This window comes from Acinonyx jubatus, chromosome C1 (assembly GCF_027475565.1).
Source record: "Acinonyx jubatus isolate Ajub_Pintada_27869175 chromosome C1, VMU_Ajub_asm_v1.0, whole genome shotgun sequence".
Taxonomy (NCBI): Eukaryota; Metazoa; Chordata; class Mammalia; order Carnivora; family Felidae; genus Acinonyx; species Acinonyx jubatus.
The window spans coordinates 68,412,788-68,433,997 of NC_069381.1; positions in this window are offsets into that span (position 1 = coordinate 68,412,788).

The following is a 21,210-nucleotide window of genomic DNA, read 5'->3' on the forward strand; positions in this document are numbered from 1 at the left end:
ATGGTGTTATTGTTCATTAAATATTGTGTGCCCATTAAACAACTGATAACTCCTTTAAAACAGTCCAAATCAACTTTATCAAATATGGCTTACACAAAATCCCCAGTCTAATTAAGACAAATCACTCTGTCCTCACCACACATTGTTTATAGTTCTATCACAGCTCCTTCAGCACCATGCTGTAGTCGTATGATCATCAGTCTGTGTGTCTGTCTCCCTAGTAGACTAAGATTGCTTTTCACTTTAAAATAGAGATTTTGGAACACCTGGGGGGCTCAGTCAGTTAAGTGTCCCACTCTTGATTTCAGCTCAGGTCATGATCTCATGGTTTGTGAGTTCAAACCCCACGCTGGACTCTGCTCTGACAGGTGAAGCCTGCTTGGAATTCTCTCTTTCCTTTTCTCTCTTCCCCTTCCCTGCTCTCTCTCTCTCTTTTAAAATAAAGAAAATAAGCAATTAAGAATTTAAAAAAATAAATAAAATACAGATTTTTCCATTTGGCCAACTTATTCAAATAATTAATCAACAAAGCCAAAAAAATAATTAATGAATTATTTCCTGGATAATGTAAATTATAAACTATATTATTAGGTACTGAAACAATCAAGCACTTTTATCCCCTGATATTTCTCCTTACTCTCTTGAACCTGCAAAAGAATAAGCAAGGCTTAGTCCTTGAACAACTTCTCTTTTCTGTCACACTATATCATTTGGTAACTTTATCAGTTTTCATGGCTTTAAATATAATCTGTATGCTAATGACTCTTAGCATACAGAGTCAAAAAGTCATACAGCATACCCGTCAAAAAATCTCCTTGACTGCTTTCTTTGTCTCACCTGTCTCATCTAGATCATCTGGAAATCTTATTGGTCCCTTCTCCACAATAAGTTTAAACATTCAAATACTTCACAGTACTCCATTAGTATCATTCTGGTCCAAGTTTTTGTTGTCCTCACCCAGATTAGTTCAGTTGTCTCTTAAGTCATTTTTCTGCTTCAGTACTTGGTCTCTTGAAATCTGTTCTTATCCCAGCCCCAAAAGTAATCCTTTAAATACAAAGTTAATTATCCTGCTCCTCTTCAAAAGCTTCTTGTCTCAAAGAGAAAGCATAAACCTTATAAGAATCTATAAATCATTGGACAATCTGGTGCCCTTGCCTGTCTCCTACTCTCCTTCTCTCTCACTCAGCTTCAACCACAGTGGCCTCTACATTTGTCCTCCAAAAATACTGCCAGGTCTCTGACTCAGGATCCTTGCCCTTACTGTTCTTTCTGACCAGATCCTCCAGATATCCACATTGTGGGCTCCCGACTTTCTTCAGATCTTTACTCAAACATGAGTTTCTCAGTGACATCAGCCCTAGAGACCTAGTGGTTAAAGTTTGAACCATCCCATCCTCAACATTTTCTGTTCCTTTCACCCCACTAAAATATAAGCTCCTTGAGATAGGAACTTTAGTCTCTTTTGTTCATTGTGGACTTCCAAGTGCCACATAGTAGACTTTAAATTAAAAATTTGTAAAATAAAAGGGTAGTTAATAGAAAGACGTTTACTGAATACAAACTGGATAACCAAGAATTCCCTCCAATATAGATAATAGTTGACTAATACTCTTGTACTTATTTTAAAGAAATTGAACATTTTTTTCTTTAGCGTAGACATAGTCTACGCATGGTGGAACTGTAAGATGGAGTCCTTTCCTTTGCAAATGTATTTTTATGAAAAGTAAAGAGAAATGGCCAGTGATAACACTTAAACTAGATTGTACAATGGGCATTACAGTGAAGTTTTTAGTATTGACAAGAAACTTCTAAATTCTATGTTCTAAAGAGATCATACTTGTTATTTTTGGGTGTCTTCAACGGAATCAATGATTCTTAGACTCTCTTAGCTCCAAATTTCATCTTTTCTGAAAATTTTGCTTCACCTTTTTCTGGCTCTGGGTCATAAAAAATAATTTTCCTATTTTTAAAAATCTCCTAGAATGTTCTATTTTTGTTCCTATGCATCTTAAAATCAATATTCATACTATCTGAATGTTTATTCTGAATTTGAAGGCATTTTATTATAATAAGTATGTAAATGATTCTGGATTTGGATATTGAATAATGCTTTCTTTATAACAACATATTATTTTTAAATCATGCAACTTGAAAATCTGTCCTCAGAAGGTAGAAACATATCTCTACTTTACTTTAGGTATCTGCCTCGGGAAAACTCTACAGTATTAAGGTGTTAAACATCTTCTCTGCAAATATTTTATTAATTAGTGTTTTAGACTTCAGGTATACATTGTGATTACAATGGTTTCCACTGGAGCGAAACAACATGTACAGACCACATTTTATAGGTAAATAGACAACAGAAGCCTACTGTGCATTTTGAAATTTAGAGTAAAGCTTCCCACAGTTTCAGCAATAATAAGCATTGATAGATGGTTTTTATACTATTTAGTAAAACAGCTTTTCTTTTCATGAAAAGGAGGGTAGGGAAAATGTGACATTTGAATAAAGTTTTACATTTTGAACAAGTAATAAAAATAAAAGTAAAGGTTACCTTTCTAGAGTCGTGATTGATAACAATTGCTTGGTTTAACTGCATTTTATAGGTTAGGTAAGCAGTTTAAATTAAAAAGTGACCTACACAAATACACGGTCTTGAAAAGAAATGAAAGTTAATAGCTTTTCTCCGCAACTCTAAGAAACCTGATGGGATTTTGAATTTCTAGAGATTTGAGATATTAGAAGGATATATTTTGTAGTGCCTTCATATGAAACATGTTTGAAGATTCGTTTTTCTTGGAATAATGTTTCTGTTTTGACTACTAAAGCATTCCCTTGGATTTTGCAACATGTTTGAAATATAGTTTATTACAATCAATTATATTGTGAGACATTGTAGATGTTCTCTAAGGATGAGTTTGTAAAATACACCCTCCTGTCTGTAGATCCTCCACAATTAACAATTTCTCCAGGGAATCACCTGGTTACCTCAATTAGGAGAGCTAGTGATGTTTCTGTAACTCTGAAACAACTAAATACAGTGCTATATTTTGTAGCATATACATTTTCAGTTGTCTGCTATGGAGTTGTAGATAATCCAAAATCTAGTGTATTATATCCATTATGGTTTGCTTAGCCGAGTATTAAACTGAACTTACATTCCTCATCAAACATCTGCAGCTTTAAGAGGAGTTAACCAGAAAGGAGCTAAATGATAGTGTGTACTTCTCTCTACATTATATATTTACAGTACGTGAAACAGGCATTTGTTTCATTTTCAAGGAGTCTTTCAAAATAGCATTTGGCCTCTAGAAGTTTTACTGGTTCCTCAATACTCATACAGATTTCATCCTACAACTACCAATACCCCTTTTTCAAATCATTGTTCTATTTCCATCTTAGCTTTATTTGTCAAATCATTGTTTTATTTCTATCTTAGCTTTATTTTTCAAATTTATTTATTTCTATCTTAGCTTTATTTATAAGGTCGATGAACACATTTGGACATTTTGGTAGAACTGACTTTCTTTAAGAGAATATGTCTCTCTCCAAAGCTCTTTCACTACCAAATGAGTTGAGAATGCTACAGAGATCTTAAAATAAACTAATTTTTGCTTGCAAAAGTGAGAAATCTTTCAGATGAATCATCTGAAAAATTTTAGTGCCTTCTTCAATATATATATGAAAATGGAGTCTAGTTAGACTTTCTCTTTAAATCACACATTTTAGGAAACACACACACCTACAGTAAACAGAAAGAAAAGACAACTGTATTAAACACACAGTGTGTTATTAAAAAAAAAAAAAAAAACACAGTGTACCTCAAGGCCCCTGGGTTGCTCAGTCGGTTAAGCATCCAACTCATTTTCGGCTCAGGTCTTGATCATATCTGTGAGATCGAGCCTCACCACCAGCTCTGAGCTGACCACACAGTCTTCTAGGGATTCTCTCTCCCTCTCTCTCTCTGCCCCTCCCCTGATCACACACGCACTTGAGAACATACTCTCTCTCTCTCTCTCTCAAAATACATACATAAACTTGAAAAAAAACACAGTTTACCTCAAATATGTGTTTAAAACAAAAGTTTCCATATATATATGTATGGTTTATATATATATATGTTATATATACATATATATATACACATGTTATATATATATATAAGTTTATATATATATACATGTTATATATATAAGTTTATATATATATATATATATATATATAATATTAAGGTAGAGTTGACTAATTTATGGGAAACAAATTTCCCTTCTTAAATGGCATGGTTATTTATTCATATACTTAACCCCAATAAATGAGTAAACCAAGAGTGTGCATAATAAATTTTATTTTATTTTACTTTCCTTTATTTTATTTTTTTAATTAAAGAATTTTTTTAATTTTAGAGGGAGAGAGCAAGAGAGCACATGTAAGTTGGGGAGAGGGGCAGAAGGAGAGAAAGAGAGAGAATCCTAAGCAGGCTCCACACTCAGCACAGAAGCCAGGGCTTGATCCCATAAGCCCGGGATCATGACCTGAGCCAAAATCAAGAGTCCAGCACTCAACCAACTGAGTCACCCAGGCGCCCTATTTTAAATATACCCTAGCAACTCAATATTTAAAGTCATTTTGGGACACATAGGTGGCTCAGTTGGTTAAGCGACCAACTCTTGATTTTGGCTCAGGTCATGATCTCAAGGCTGTGAGATTGAGCCCTGTGTTGGGCTCTATGCTGAGTGTGGAGCCTGCTTAAGATTCTTTCTCTCCCTCTCTCTCTCTCTGCCCCTTCCTCACTCACATTCTCCTTTTCTCTATCAAAATAAATAAATAAACATATTTTTAAGTCATCTTATGGAGAACATATTTGTATGACACTAAATCCTCTTGTTTCTCGAATAAGACATATTGCAAATGATCTCTTCTGTACCTTTGGTATTTTATCTAGTATCCTTTTTTAAAAAAATGTTTACTTATTTTTGAGAGAGACAGAGATAGAATGTGAGTGGGTTAGGGACAGAGAGAGAGGGAGACACAGAATCCAAAGCAGGCTCCAGGCTTCGAGCTATCAGCACAGAGTCTGATGCAGGGCTTGAACTCACCAGCTGTGAGATGATGACCTAAGCCAAAATTGGACGCTCCACCAACTGAGCCACCCAGGCGGCCCAATCTAGTATCCTTAAAGTGAAACATTTCTGTGTTAAAAAAATGTTTAAAGTAATTTCACATAGTAAAAGTGCTACTTGATTCTGAAAATGTTCAAATTTGTTCCAAGAATTTTTCCAGAAAAAAATGATTTTACCAAGCTACCTGAAAAGCTGGCATATGGGAAAAAAAGAGATGAAATAATACTTCAGAAAAATTATTTTCTTTTTTTGTATTTAATATGGCAAAGAAGTTGGAAGTTGCACTTTTGTTCAAAATATGAAATCTTAAAATTTTTAAAGGCTGAAGAAAGGAATATGTCAGGACTTCTGCAGGTTTTAGTTAGTAATTTTATGTCAAACTACTTTTGAGAAACATCCCTCAATCTCTCAAACTAAGGGCAAACAGTCCCTAAATGCTACAGTCTTCCCTGCCCTGTTCACCTACTTTTCTTGGCATGAAATAATTTGCTATAATTGACCATATACAACCTAGATTAGCACCTGGAAAATTAGAAATTTATCTAGATTGGTCTAATCATCTAATCAATTCACATAGTCTAAGGGTTTATTCTTACCTAGTGTGAACAATTAATCTGCATAATTCTCACCAGTACCTCTAAAATAGCCATTCTTCTTAGCAAATGCTTTCAAAAGTTTCTTAAGGTTGATGTTACATGATAAGTGTGAATGGCCCCATTGTGTCAAGTAACCAATTTGTAGAAGTCCCAAATAAGTGTTTCTGGAGAATTATATTTTATATAGTCTCAAGTTTATAATTACGTGATAATGGCAATTTTTAGAAGAACCCTGACATATTCAGAATATTCAGATATTAAACTGAAGTGACTGTAAAAAGAATATAAACAATATTTTTGGTAAATCAATATTTTAATATGGTGTGGACTTTAGATAATTATTTCTAATTTTAAAGCTATCAAAAATGCCTTAAAGAAATGAATAAATTTTAACATATTAGAAGTTTCACACATGAAAAATAGACTGAAGGCAAAATTCTTGAATAAATGATTCCCTTTAGGGGCATGTGGGTGGCTCAGTTGGTTAAGCATCCGACTCTTGATATCAGCTCAGGTCATGATCCTGTGGTCGGTCATGGGATCAAGCCCCACTTTGGGTTCCATGTTGAACGTGGAGCCTGCTTGCAATTCTCTTTCCTCCTCTTTCTCTTCCCCTCCCTTGCTCAAACTTTCTCTCTCTCCCTCTCAATATACATAAATAAACATTAAAAAATGATTTCCATTGGTGTATTACAAACATTCTTCTGGCACATTTTTTTTCATATGCTATTCTATATTGGAGATAATTTCATATCAATATGTAAGTTTTTTTCTTTTTCATGGCTATGTAATACTTTATTGCATGTATGTTATTAATTTCTTACTGATGTATATTTGGGCTGTGTATAATCTTTGCTAATACAAAAAAATGATCCCAATTACCCTTGCATATATTCATTTTGCATGAGTACTTTACAAGACTTAAATTTAATCCTCTCAACAATTCAGTAAAGTGGTGTATATTATTTTTTTTGTGTATAAGGAAATTGGAACTCAGGTTAAATAAGTTTTTCACATATACATAGGTAATAAAATAAAACATAGTATATAGGCTCAAGATTATCTTATTCAGAAAGTGCAAGATCTCTTTTTCTTACCTGAAAACAAAACAAAACAGAGGGGAATATAAAGGCTATATGGCTATTAAAGAACTGTACAATATCTCATTTGTATTTGTATGATACTGGATGGTTTTGACCTATGCTCAGGTGCTCCAACATGGTTATATTGCATGTATGACTGATACAAGTCTAACTTAGTGTGGGTACTTAATGAATATCAAATAATGAAGGAAGGTGTTCGTGCATAGATAAGATCAGAAATAAAATAAATAACTATCACTTTTCAGGGTTTACTATTCAGTTTGGAAATATTCAGGTTGGAGAAATAATTATCAGAATCTCCATTATTTAGAAGTACTCTAATCTTATTTGGTGCTCATGTATTTCCTCTGGGGAAGATGCTTCTCAATTATATTTCTAGGATTTAAATTTCCAAATAGTTTTCTTAATATATTTCTGAATGTTATAACTGTTACTGTTTAAATGATCCAATCTACATGAATAATTTAATTGTAGTAATTCACTCCTCTGAAATACAGAAAAAATAATGTGATTAATTTACTCTTCATTAAATAGAAACTTGCATTTCACTGGAAAAACATCAGTTATATTTGGAAACATATATGGCTTTTTGCTTTGACAACTGCCAGAGCTACCATATTCAAAGGCTTGATGATCTATTACCGAATTTGAAAGGGAAAACCACAAAAAATTTACAAGCACACTACAGAAAGATGTCAAAATTTCCCAGAAGAGGTAGATGTGACTGAATAGTTTAAATGCACTGTCATGAAATTCTAGACACATCGAACTTAATGCAAACGAGTAAACTCATGAATTGGAATGAAGTAACACTTCTTTAAGGATGCAAATTAAAAAGGAAACATCAAAATAATGAAATCTGCCATTTTTTTTTCTCCACTGAGAAAATTCTTTACTGGATCTCAAAAACAGACTGTGCTCTTTGGAAAACAATGATAGAAAAAAAGTATTTGATGTAGAAATGGGCATTGAGAATTCTCCCAAGACACTCCGGTTAGTATTTTAATAACCTTATAGGAAAACTACTGTAATTAGTTGTATTCGTTACACATAGTTAAATATTCATTAAATCAGAGCATATTGTAGAAGAAAAATGAACTTATTTTCAAAAACATTGTAGAAATCAATGTCACTGTTTGATTATCTCTGTAGATTGGAATAACTCCTTTGTCTGAATATACGTGTCAGTGAAACTTTCTGTCAAGTATGCTGCTCTGATGTTTCAGGATTGTACACTGTACATTCAAATACTCAGAAAAACTTGTCAAAGAAATTTTAACAAATTTTTAAAGAACTATTCTTAATACAAAGGTCATACGTGCGTCTTGTTGAGCATTTAGAAATCACTGGAAGTTACAGAGGAAATAAAAATTCCTCTAATGCCATCACTGGTGAGTGACCATCCTTAATAAGTTGATGTACGTTCTTCCAGTATTTTTATTACATATGAAATATAGGGATAAATTGAATTAGAATACTATATAGGATTGTTATGATATAAAATGAGCGTAATGCGTCATATAACAATCATGATAAACTTTTTATGTAAACGTTTCTTCCATGAATCAGTTTTTATTTCCCTAGGGTAGATATCTGGAAGCAATTTCAGAAGAAAAAGGTTGAAAGTATATGCATGGGGAGTAGGGTAAAGGTGTGTAGAACAGTCCTGTGGTAACTTCATAGACCTTATCAGCTTTGTTCTTTGTTATCCTGAAGCAATAACTCAGTCTTCTGTTTCTTTTATTTACTTACTACTTAACTGCAGTGTATACTGCACCCATATTTTCTAAGACATGGTCCTTCGGGCCACCTGCATCATCATCTCTTTGAGGACCTCTTCAAATGAAGATTTGAAGGTTCATCCAGCATTCAATGTGAGAGGGGTAAGTTTATTTAAACTCATTTTAATCTAGCTCCCTGCATGCTGTTATGTGATTTAAAATTTGAGAACCACTGCTATTGTAGCTGTGACTATTTTTGATTAACGGGAGGAATCTGGAACCTGAGTCTCTCTCTTCTCTCTCTCTCTCTCTCTCTCTTTGACTCAGAAAACATGGAAGAACTCATTCAGATTTACTTTGAATCCTAGATCCACTACTAGGTCTATGACTTTGGGCAAGTTTGTCTGAATTCTTATCTGTCCAAATGAAGACGATAACACTTCCAATATCTACTCAAATGATTTTTTTGAAGAATTAAATACAATATGTTTTGAAATTTCATGGTACAAACCAGTTGAGTAGGCATTCAACAATGTTAGTCCCCTTCAATAGAAGTAAAAGACTTTAAGTTTAATCACTTATTATTTCTGAGAGAGAGAAGAGAGAGAGACAGAGAGAGAGAGAGAGAGAGAGAGAGAGAGAGAGAGAGCCCAAGCAGGGGAGGGGCAGAGAGAGGGAGACAGAGTCCAAAGCAGGCTCCAGGCTCTGAGCTGTCAGCACAGAGCCTGACATGGGGCTTGAACTCACAAACCAGGAGATCATGACCTGAGCTGAAGTCAGATACCCAACTGACTGAGCCACCCAGGCACCCCAGAAGTAAAAGACTTCTAAAGACCAGGCAGGCTTATCTATAATTTTTCTACATAGAGAAACTAAAGCTCAGAGAAAATTTGTCTTCTGAAAACATCCACAGAATAGCCTGACATTCATACATTACAGTTGAGGTAAGTTAAACTGAGTTAAAATAAAGTAAAACTTCGTATTTGGAAGGAGGGTTTCCCACACACAAAAATGTATGTCTATAGGTCCATGCACAGTGGCAGGTATTATGCACATATTATCAGGCAGTGGCAGGTACAAAAAAAAAAATGTTTGTAAGCCACTTGCATGGTAAACTGAATTAATTTATTTTACTGAGTGCGTGCTCCACCACGAACCACCTGTGACATACATGAGACTACACCCTGCAGACGGACCCCAGAGGCTGCACGCAGAAATCTATTGCCACATTTGCTCTGAGGCTAGGCTTCCTTCAGGCTGCTCACAGCCAGTGACTGCTACACGCGCGCCGCAGGGACGTTAACAGAGTCACCGGCTCTGAGCAGCCTGAAGGAAGCATGGGCCCCCTTCCGGGAGAGAGGAGACTCCTTTGTCCTCCGCCTCTGGCTTGAGGAGCCCCCTACTGGCCTCGCCAAACCTTCCTTCTACCATAGCGCAATCTAGGATACTTCCCTCCACCCCAGCCTTCCTTTTCTTGCTCTTTCATTTGGAATTAACCCCACATCCAAATCTGACAATTCTCCTAGGTTTTTCTGGTTCCTTCCATATTCTCTCTTGCAAATATTTCCCCAATAAAATTCTGGCACAATTAATCTCACTTTGACATTTGCTTTTCGAAGAGTCTGAATTAGAGTATCTCCCTAAGTTCCTATCCCAACTCATCCAAATTTGAACATACTTTTCTTGATGTCGGCCATCTTAACTAATAAAATCTTATATTTCTTATATTTAGGACAAAATATATTGGAGATTCATCCATCTATCCACCCATCCACTCATTCAGTATTTATTGAACATCACTACCGCACGTGGCTGATAGTGAGTAGACAAAGAAGTAAACTATATAAATTCACTGCCATCATGAAATCCATATTCAACATTTTAAAAATAATTATTAAACAAATGGGGCATATGCGTAAATAAAGTACGCAGGTACTAACCAGTGGAAAAAATATAGTTCAGTTACTAACAAACTGTGGACCCAATAATATGAGCACAGATAGATTTAGGAGAGAGAAGAGTAAGGAGGGTAGACATGGAGAGATGAAGCTGGGTGATGACTGTTTGGAGTTTTTCACGGAGCCAATAAATCTTCGTGTGTTCTAGGCATGACTATTGAGTAAATACACAATTGCATATGTTTACAAAGAGAGTTTTCCTTTATGTGCAATGATGTTGTAACTAATGGTGATTTTAATTACCTGTATAGGTTTTTTTTGTCAATATTCATTGCCTAAATTAATGAATTCTTAAAACAATTATGATCATATGGGGAAAAACCTCTTTTGACATTGAAAGAAATCCTCTTCAAAAGTTGAAACACATTGGGAAATACTTCAAGTACATTAGACTTGAAAAGAGCAATCATGTGTATGTGAGGTTGACTTTCAGGAAAAAATGGGATTTGAGTTGGGTGCTTAGAAATGACTAACATTTGGGAACAGAAAAGTTAAAGGGGCGTTATAGATGGAATTAACATTTACAAGCTTTGAGCCCCTAAGTGCTTTGTGATATTTTAGTTATTTTACATGATAACTTATGTATCCATTATAACATCATTATGAACTTGGTAGTGATATTTCTATCCAAAAGAGAATAAAGCTCAGAGAGATGAATTCACAAATTCAAGGTTATACAACTACTAGACGATGGAATGAGATATGTTGAGACCAGGAACAGCACACATGTCTGTCGACTACCCCTGGCATTCCCCGCGATCGGGAACTATCTAATTCATTGCTATTTTGGTCTGATGGAGGACATTTGTTTCCCCAGGATCCAGTTTACTTTATTACCCTCATTTTTGTCATCCCTCAAAAAAAAAAATTTGATGGCTCTAGGTACAGAGATAAAGCATATATGATCTGTGATGGTAGGTGGTTTACAACATCCCCTTCATTCAAGACACAAGTGCCCAGCTATGGTGGCCTGTTTACCACATAGAAAAGGTACCAGTCAGGATGCAGACTACAGAGCAAGAAGTTCAGTAGAGGTAGAACATATAATATATGCATATATATTATATCCTATGAGATCAGAAAGGAGAACGGACATCTGATGGGGAAGAAGGAGGAAAGACTTTATAGAGAAAGTGGCAATAGGCTCAAAACCCAGTGATAATCCAGAAGTAAGACTTACCAGCAGTACCTCAGGCAGAGTAAATGGGGCAGATCTTTCTTCTTGCAAAGTTCACAGAAACTTTCTTTGGGAAAGGGGTGCAAACTTTAAGAAAAGAATATGATAATAAAGATGTGCTGATACAATAAACCAAAGCAAACAAAAAGATTCAGTTTGGATTTAAATTTCTCACATTGGGGCACCTGTATGGCTCAGTCGATGAAGCAACCGACTTTGGCTCAGGTCATGATCTCTCAGTTCATGGGTTCAAGCTCCACGTCAGGCTCTGAGCTGACAGTTCAGAGCCTGGAGCCTGCTTTGGATTCTATCTCCCTCTCTTTCTGCCACTCCCTGCTCAGGGTCAGTCTCTCTCTCTCTGTCTCTCAAAAATAAATAAACGTTAAAAAAAAAGAATATCTCACATCAAAATTATAAAAGTTTCCATGATAACAACTCCTTAAGTACCTTTTACCTAGAAGGCTACTACCTTTTATTACATTGTTTCAGCAGTTTGAAAGCAAGGTTTTGTCAGAGTGTTCAGATTGGACCAATAGTTCCTCCAAATAGGACAATCCTTTAATCAGGAAGTCAATAACATTTTCAGAGGGACCCACATGTGGAGAGCAAGATCCAAAAGAATATTATAAAAGGAACAAGAAGCCCAGTGCTGCTCTTGAGGAGGTTACAGCCCCATGAAGACGCAAGGTAGACCTATAAAATTATAAACCCGAGTGACAGAAACATCTGCCAGATGGAAGCCCGCAGCCGTAAAGAGACATTTGGTAAGTGTTCAGTATTCAAGGAAGTGGACAGGAAGAACTTCAGGGCGACTGAAACGAAAAGAAGCCAAGTGGGGTTAGTTTAGAGATGTTTCAAGAAGGAACGGATTTTTGGAGGGGTTACGGGAAACATGATCTGGCTGCATAAAACTCTTGTATTTCTTTGTGGTATTCCCCAGATGAACTTTATTAAATTGATGTGATTATGGTTGTCTTTAGTTCCCTTCTTCCCCCATTTCCTTTAGAGACTAGCCTGGTCAGCTCTATTTGACAGAATACCCCATCCCAGTAAGAGATCTGGATCACAGAGCCGTCCTCCATTCTAACACTAGAATTACTTTAACTTTAATATTCTCTGTCTGTTTGTCTTATAGCTGAGTCTGCTCTCATTCCAGCTGCAGGGCACGTGGCCAAGTCTCATCTTCCCACCTTCAGTTCCTAGCAATAAGAGTTATTCAACTGTCTCTTCTATCCTTAAAGACCTCCAGGAAGATTGTTTTTTAATAATAAGGATCAGTACTATAGATTTGTATTGTGTCAGCTTATCTAAGCCGGAAATATATTTCTCAGAATTTCCCTCCCTGCATCCCTGTGGGCATGCATGGGATTTCGAAGGGGACATGTGAAGCAGCAGCCACATTCATTTCGTCTTTGGAAGACTGGTGCAGGGCATGAGCTGAATTGCCGTGCAAAGCAAATTCCCACAAATCTCCCCGCTTACCTTGTTGATGTGGGGCAGCGGCTGTACCTGCAGATTCCCCAGCGCTCACCTGATCGCCCTTCAGCTTCTATGAATCTTGGGTCAGGTGTGTGCTTGGCACAGTAAGAAAGTGAGCCAGCTTTTTCTAGGTCACCAATATTCATCAAAGGTGGACGCTTGGAGAAGGTGAGAGGAACAAAAGATTCCAGTCGGAAAGCATGAGCTGTAGCTCACTCTTGTGGGCTGCAGTGTGTCCTTGTTGCTACTTACTTCACATCTATCTTTCTTTCCCATCTACGTGCTTGGCACCAGATGCAAAAATAATGGCTTCTCATGGGCTATTCCACCAGCTACTACCTTTCATAAGAATGAATTCTCTTAATAAACCCATTTTTAGATGTGTATATGAGGCTATATATGGCACATGATATATATTTATATTTATCATTGTAACATATCATATATACATGCAAGTGCATGTGTGTTTGTATATGTATGTATACATATGTATATTTGCTCTGACTGGGACAAGTTCCTTCAGCTTGTTTTCCACCTGCCAGTATATTATCGTTTTAACCTTGGTCGAAAGAAATGGAAAGTTCTGAACTCTCTATGCCTGGCTAACTCCTTTCCCTTCCTTTGGCCTGAGCTCATTGGTCCTTTTCCTAGAGAAATCTTCCTCAACTTCCTTACAATGCTTTCAAATGTCACTCTGTTCTACCTCACAGATATTTTCACAATTAACATTATGCATAAATACAACTTGAATCAATTTGTCTAATGTTAGTTTTCTTCAAAAGATGGTAAGTCACGAGAGGACAGGAATCACATCTGTTTGGTTTGTTGCCTTTTCTTAGAGGCTAACTGGATGCCTGGAATATATTGTGTCCAATGTATGTTTATTAGATGAATGCATACCTATTCCATATCCTTGCCTTTTTTCATTACCCCCACTCCCCATTACTGTTGGTTCAATAAATGCATTCATTAATGTGCATACAGATGTCTGATATGTGTGTTCATTCCATACCAATAATTGCCCCTACTAATCATACACCTGGAACCTGTTAATTTCTAGAGCAGCTCTTCCTCCACTCTCATATAAAACCTTCCTCTGATGTCTTGTTATCCAGCTATAGCCCCTTTATCCTTCTTCATCCTATTCATCTCCTGACCATCTGTCAGTTCCCCAAATATCACTTTTTAGAACTAGACTTTCATCATATTTCCATATATTCATTTACACATGTGTTTATTCACTAGATATTTATGATGTGCCGGATCCCATGACTGTATAGTGAAGGACTGGATTTACCTACTCTCTTGGATTTGGGAGGAAATCTTGAGCTGTTTCCATTTAATCCAAGAAAAGACACATGCCGGGGGCTTTCCCTTCCATACCTCCATGCCTTCTCTGGCCATCTAAAGTCCCTCTTACTGATCCTTGATGCCTATAGGTATCAGGAGCTTTGGAATTGGGTGAGAGTGGGAGTATTTGGATGATCTTGGAATGTCTCAAAGCACAGATGCTTGTGAAACCTTAGAGAGGTGATATGCAGTTAGCTGTTGACATGTGCCTTCTCCAGAGAGCCCCAGGAGCTTACGGTATCCCTCAGCACAAGGCACAGCTATTCTCACATTGTGCTTCCTTGTGATTCACACTGTAGCCCAACTCTTCATCTGTTTTCTTCCTAATCTACTAATTACCTTTGATAATATGACAGGCCATTACTGAATTATGCTTTTTCATTTACAAAATGGTTTTAGTGGTTGTCTTCTTACTAAAAATCCTTACTTTTATAAATCATAAGTCTTCATTTTCACAGCTGTATTTTTTTCATAAATGAGCTTCAAAAGCCCAATTTTAAGGTAAAAGGCTAAATATTGATTTTCTTTTTTCTCCTTGCAAAATACTTATCACAGTGCTCCTGGGTGACTCTGGCTCATTAGACAGAAAGTTGTGGTAAAGGAACTCTAAGATAGAAAATTAATATATTTCAACATAGTGTCACCACACTATGGTTGGTGAGTTATGCCATGAATCCAGCCAAGGTTAAAGAACATAAATTTGTTCTAACAAAAATCTTCATGGTTGTGTGAAGTCTTCTTGCATTCAGCTTCCTACATGAGATGGCAGAGTTCAAGTTGAATTACAATTCAGTTTTTTACTAGGCAATTAGGCCTAAGGATGAGTACTCGTGGTTATTGAAAGTGCTAGTGAGGGAGTGATGTAAATTGTAGTCAACACGGCCCAAGATGGACAGAGAAGTAGGAGAGGCCAGGACCAAACAGAACAACTGGGAGGGAATGAAGTAATTGGTAGGATGACTGTTTCTAGGGATCTAAGAAATTGTTTGTGAGCATGGTAGGGTGAGGAAGGTGGCAGAATGTCAAAGAATTGGAAAATAATGGATAAAAAAGTCTGCTAAATCAAACTGAGAATCTAGGCAGGGATGGTGATGAATTTAAGCAGGTGGAGTAGAAGAAATGCTCATTGTAGTTGAGGGGATAAAGAAACTATGAGATTAACATGCATGATTATAACTGCTTATTTGATTTTCTCCCTAGAAGTCCAACTTCTAGGAAGACAGGTATCATGCCTGGCTTATTCATCATTATATCTGTAGTTCCTAGCACAGTGCTTAATACACTGTCGATAATCAATAAAAACATTCTGTTGGAAACATAATAAATGAAGGAATCATTAACAGGCATTGAAGACACCCAACATGCGACTTTGGAGCAATATCTGAGTCTGACCACGTAAATCATACTTTCTCTTGCCAATAGGACTTTTTAGGCCTTGTCTTCTGACTGGGAAAAAAAGTGTTCAAACCTCATCTTGCTAAATTATATTAATTATTTGGTCTTCAGCTTAGTCATCAATTTTTATAAAAGTATTTTCTGTTCCAATATGTTTTAGTTACAGATCTGTTCTTTGGATTTTCATAGTACCCTGACTCTATTCTTGGACTTACCTTACTTGCTTTAATGCAATTTTTATGCCATTTTTAATAGTATATGTGTATTATTTATACAGGCAAAAACCATGTTTTAGTGATATAAGATTCAATAAATTATTTAGTGTTTACCTTTTGAGGTAAGATTGTAAGGGAATATATGTGTAGGTGTACAAACATAATGATTGGAGAGTTGTGTCAAGAGTCATTTTTATGGTATACTATTCCTCACTGTTTGATTTTTTTTAACCTTGTAGTAGTTGGTTCGTTTTAATTACCTCAGATTTCACAACAGATTTGTCTACATCAGTGCCCGTTTCCTCCAATTCTTCTTTGCTCTTTAAAGCTTCCCCTCAATACAGCAAACGTGTCTAGTCTTCAAGGATGATCCCTAACCCTCACCAACTGTTAATTTTGTCTCCTAGTTTATCAAGAAAACAGAAGTAATCGGGATCCAAATGGATTTACCACTTCCTACAGATATTTATAAGAGCGCCCATCCTTTTCTGTATTTTTGGATAAGAAGGGCTCTTCTCATAACTGAAGACCGGTACTTTGGAATTGATCTACCTCAAAAATTACTTCCTTTTTCTCTCTCTCCCCATTGGATCTTTGCCCTTACACTATAAGCATGCTCTAGTCTCTTTCCTTCTTTACACACACACACACACACACACACACACACGATAACCAAATAATCCTCTTCTGACCTTGAGTCAGTACCTCTTTTCCCAGCCTAATGTAGATGATACATGTCAACTCTATTTTCCCGATTAATAATTATTTCTCAATTCACTGACATGTGTTTTTAGTTATCAAACACTAAAACTTTTCTCTAAAAATCACTAACGCACACATTTCAAAATGGAGTGGAATAAATTCAACCCTTATCCTTTTCTCTTCCTACCACACTGAACACATTCCTACCTGAAAAATCTCAGCTTAAATTCTTGGGCTTCTGACCATTCTTTCTCTATCTTTCTATAGTTCCTCTTTGACCAACTCTTCAAATAAGAAGTGCTACGTGGTAGCCATCGTTAAATTTCTTTAGGTCCATATAGTGTTTAAAAAGGATTTGAAATCATTACTAATATTTAAAAATTGTTAAATTTTACATAAAAATTTAGAATTTACCATTTCTCATGAGAAAACAATATATGGCAGTAACACTGTGTCCAAATATCCCATGCCAAATATTGGCAGAACTGTATAAACCCTGCCTCTTTACACAAGTCATGCATTTTACATTAACTTTTATTCGCAATCAGTCTACTCCACACTTTGTTACTTGCCCTAATTCTGTGAACTAGGTAACTCTAAACATTTTGATTGTGCAACACTACAGTAAAAATGTTTCAGCATTCCCCCATAGGTCTATATTTTTACATATAAATTTTATTGTAATGCTGTATTTTCAAATTCTAGAAGTTTTCTTTTATTCTTTGACATATGTTCGTTATTTTAAAGTGTTTATTTTTTTGAGAGAGAGTCAGAGAGCATGAGCAAGGCAGGGCAGAGAGAGAAGGACAGAGAGAATCCCAACCAGGCTCCACACTCAGTGAGGAGCCCAACACAGGGCTTGATCTCATGACCTGAGCTGAAATCAAGAATTGAGTGCTTAACCAAGTAAGTCACCCTGGTGCCCTGACATATCATAATAAAAACATTTTATTATGTTATGTATTTCATTTGTTTTTATTTCCTTCTTTTTTATAAATTTTAAGACTTTTTGATTTTGTCTTTATGAATTTAATGCCTTCTTATAGACTCTCCAACTGTTCTATTATCTGAAGTTCTTGGGTGGTCTAAACCTTCTGCTTATTTTATCTGTTGACTTTCTGTCATGAGTAAATATTTTTCATGTGTTGCATGATTTTGATATTTTTGCACATCTCCAGTGAAACTTTTTCTCTAGGATCCTATAAAACTTAAGTGGATGGCATGTCTCCCCAAAGCATGGCTTTTGCTTCTGCCAGAATTCCAAGGATACAACTGGCCTGAGACAACTTGTTATGCTGATTTCTTGTCTTGGGGCATTCCAGGATTACTAGGCAGCAAAAATTCAGTATAGAGTCTGGTTACAAACCTAGGTACTGGATATGACTGTAGTTAGAAACTCTCAAGGACAACGTTACTTTTTCTTTCTATACACTCTAGGCTGAGAGGCACAAGCTTCCTTGTGGTCTTCCTGGGATGCTGGTCATATCTCTCCTAGTTTACCCATCAAAGAGTCTGATTTACATAGATGGTGGTGTCATTTCCTATTTCTACACAGGCATTATCACAAGATCTGGGTTTACAAAGAGCTGGCACAGGGCCCCCTTACCCTCTCTCCACTCAGCTTTTAAGATCTCTCCTTTTTTTTTTTTTTAATTTTTTTTAAATTTTTTATTTTAATCTCAACTGTCATCTTTATTTTCCGGGGCTTAAGGCTATATATTTAAAAGGATATTTGTTATATGACATCTACCTCTTCTAGGCATTCTAGAGAAAAAGACTTTTCAGGTGATTTAGTACACCATATTTGCAGAAATAGAAATCCATGTTTAAAAATTGCATGCAGGCACTACTAGACAATATACTGCATATCTTATGACCCACAAATAAAATGAAAAATTAGGAAAGGATGCAATAACTGGTTATTATTGATGCCAAAAGTATTTTTTCTTTCTCTAAAATAATTTTTATTTTTAGCCATGTAACTGAATGTGCTTAATTATGTTTTTAATTTTGTTTTAAATCTCTTTGATATAGTAATTTAAAGGTCTTGATAAATCCAGTTTAAATGGGTGTTACAGTTGAAAAAAATATTTCTAAATATCTATAGATCCATGGAGAAAATACACTTTTAGTAAATTCATCCCCTCTCAAAAATAGTCTGAAATTTATCTTTAAAATGTTATTTTAATGTATATCTTCTTTGATACAAACCAGTTCTCCTTGCAAAGGATTTTTTAATACCTAATATAATCTGTCACTGAAAGATTTTCTAAAAATAGCTTAAAAACTCTGTTTCCAACTTTTAAAAACATTCAGATATGAGAATTTTAATGAGAGACAAACACCATTTTCATTTACAAAATCATATAACAATGAAAACATTTCCAGACATTCTCAATGCTGTTTCCATAACACATTTGGTTTTTTTTTTTAATGAATAGTTTCTGATTTTTAAAAATATCATCTTTACCTTGAAGGGAATAATCAGATATATTTATTTTTTTCAAAAATATTTGCTAGAATACATGCTCTGGACAACTACTTGTAATTATAATAAAAATCATCAATTTGAAACTCTTGTTTTTTTCATAAATGAAAACATTCAATGACTAAAAATTTTATATTGTGGAAATGTTAAACTTTCATGAAAGTAGAGAAAATAGTATAAAGAATTCTTTTGTATCAGTCACCCAACTTCAACAATTTTTGTTTTGTCTATAACTGCTCTTTGATTCAAGTATTTTAAAATGGATCCCAAATATCATGTCATTTATCTACAAATACTTAAGAATGTAAATCTAGTAGATAAATATTTTTTAAGATAACCTAACAAAATTAACAATTTCTTTTTAAAGATTATGTTCATTGAGGTATAATTTACATACAATTAAATTCACCAATTTTTAGTATACAGCTTGATGGGGTTTTTTAAAGAAAAGTTATTTGAATAAATTTTAGATTTACAGAAGAATTTCAAGAGAGTATGAAGAAATCTCTCGAATTTTTCATCTAGTTTCTTCTAATGTTAACATCTTATACACCATGATACATTTATCAAAATTAAGAGTTTAACATTGACATACTGTTATTGACTGAACTATATTCTGTATTTAGATTTCAAACGTTCTTCCACTAATGTTCTTAGTCTGCTCCAGGATTTAATCCAAGATTTTACCAGGCATTTAGTGGCCATGTCTCCTAGTCTCTTAATCTGCGGCATTTTCTCAGCCTTTCCTTGTCTTTAATGACCTTGACACTTTTGAGGATAATTAGACAATTTAAAAAATTTTAGTATATATTTATTTTCAAGAAAGAGACAGAGAGAGACAGAGCGTGAGCATGGGAGGGGCAGAGAGAGAGGGAGACACAGAATCTGAAGCAGGCTCCAGGCTCTGAGCCGTCAGCACAGACCCCAACGCGGCTAGGACTCACTAACCATGAGATCATGACATGAGCCTAAGTTGGACGTTCAACTGACTGAGACACCCAGGCTCCCCGAATGAGTCAATTATTTTGTAGAATGTACCTCACTTTGGATTTTTCCAATATTTTTTCATAATTAGATTGAGATTATAGCTTCAGGTGAAGAATACCACTATTCTCATTGCATGATATTAGGAGGTACATGATGTTGGTATGTTCTATTACTCATGACATTAATCTTGATCACTTGTCTAAGGTGGTGGAATCTGCCAACTTTTTCTACTGTAAAGTTACTATGATAAATCTTGTTAAATGTGGTTTTGGCATCTTTAGAGATGATCATGCTTTTTTTCTTTGAACTATTAAATGATGAATTATATTAATTGATTTCCTAATGTTGGACTACTTTTGCACCCCTGGAATATACTTCACTGGGTCATGAGTCCATTGCTCTTTTTAAGTACTTTGCCATGAGGTAACCAGAAAATCTTTTTTTAGTACAGTAGATTTTCAAGGTCAATCCCATCTCATTAGAAAGTATTATAATTCTATTATTTAAGATAATAGAATTTGGAAATCCACTTAACAAAGCACTACTTTTGAATATGCCATGAGTAAATGAATAAGGCCCAGTTTCACTGCCAACCCCTTCTAACTGAGGAGCTCCCACTTCTGCTTTATGGTACTGATGTGGCACACCTGATCTCTGATCCGGGACCAGGCAAAGTTGTTAGGGACAATCTTCCTATTACCTATTAATGAGGCTTAGCCTAATCACATTACTCCCTGCTGAAAACTCATCTGTGGTTTACAACCCTTATTGGACTTGGCTGTTCAGCATGCCCTGTGAGGCTACCTCAAATTGTCCTTTATAACCTTCTCAGTCTTCTCCTATTGTCAGTTTTAGCCTCTCATGGTCCCTCAAGGGCATCATGCTGTCAACAATATATTTTTCTTAGCTTATTGCC